This window comes from Papaver somniferum, chromosome 8, assembly GCF_003573695.1.
Source record: "Papaver somniferum cultivar HN1 chromosome 8, ASM357369v1, whole genome shotgun sequence".
Taxonomy (NCBI): Eukaryota; Viridiplantae; Streptophyta; class Magnoliopsida; order Ranunculales; family Papaveraceae; genus Papaver; species Papaver somniferum.
In genome coordinates, this window is record NC_039365.1 from 70,953,425 (window position 1) to 70,954,792 (window position 1,368).

Consider the following 1,368-nt stretch of genomic DNA (forward strand, 5'->3'; position numbering starts at 1 on the left):
ACGGCTAGGATTTGCATCTAGGATGGAAGGGTGGCCGTTGATCGTCGCACGCCTTCGTTTTGGTAGCCGCATTGGGAAGGCCGACATGGTGTGGCGCGGCAAGGTGGTTGGCATGTCATTGGCACATGTGGCATGGCATGCCTTGGCGCGGTTTGGCGTGGCCAAAACTAGGGTTTTGGGCCAAAGGTTACCATGCGTTGTTTGGCGACCTTGGACGGCTAGGATTTGCATCCAGGATGGAAGGGTGGTCGTTGATCGTCGCACGCCTTCGTTTTGGTAGCTGCATAGGGAAGGCCGGCATGGTGGGGCCAAGGCCAATGGCGCAAATGGCTTGGCATAGTGGAGCCAAGGGTTTGGTACGGACGGCTTCGCATGGTGGGGCTAAGGCAAGGTGCGGTTGGCTTGGCATGGTGGGGCCAAGGGTTTGGCATGCCATTGGCACATGGTGCAGCTAGCATGGTTGGCATGCCTTGGCGCGGAGATGTGGCTGGTATGGTTTTCCATTGGCACAATGGTGCGGCTGGCATGGTTGGCATGCCTTGGAGCGGAAGTGGCTGGCATGGTTTGCCATTGGCACAGTGGTGCGGCTGGCATGGTTGGCATGCCTTGGCGCGGAGATGTGGCTGGCATGGTTTTCCATTGGCACAGTGGTGCGGCTGGCATGGTTGACATTCCTTGGCGCGGTAGCATGAGAATTAGGGTTTGGCATAGATGATGTCGGTCAATGTTAAGGGTTCTGCCATGGAACATGACACATAAAAAAAAGGTACCCTGGTAATTCTTACGTAGGCATGCTGATCGATTCAATAAATGTGCTAATGGTCATAGTGACGTCATGTCAGTTGTACGGTTTTACGATTTTAACCCTAAGCTAAAAACCACCATCAACAATACTGTAGTTGAAAATTTTGGGTTCTGCCGACCAAAACATGTTTTCATACCCTAGTTTTCAGTTTCGCTAGCTGCCCAGTTACTCAATTAGCTACAGATAAAATATCAAAGAAAACCCCAAATTTCATCATGAAGAATTCTAGTTCTCAAATTGCGAACCTTAGCTTATCAATTGGCATACCATTGGTATTGATAACCCTAATATTGATATAAAATATAGTTGACCCATGATTCAATATCAACATCAATCCGAAATTAGATCATCAAATTCCATAAAAAAACTAGATTGATATAAACTGTAAACTGTGAAAAGTAATTTCAATTCATGGAAGCGATATTAGAAAAGTGTTTAATCAAATCATGCATCTAGTATAATCACACGACTCACCAGTTGATAAGAATTACATTAACTAGTTAAGTGAAAGCTTGATTATTCCAAGCATAATTAAGAGTTGAAGAACAACAAGAAAATAATCT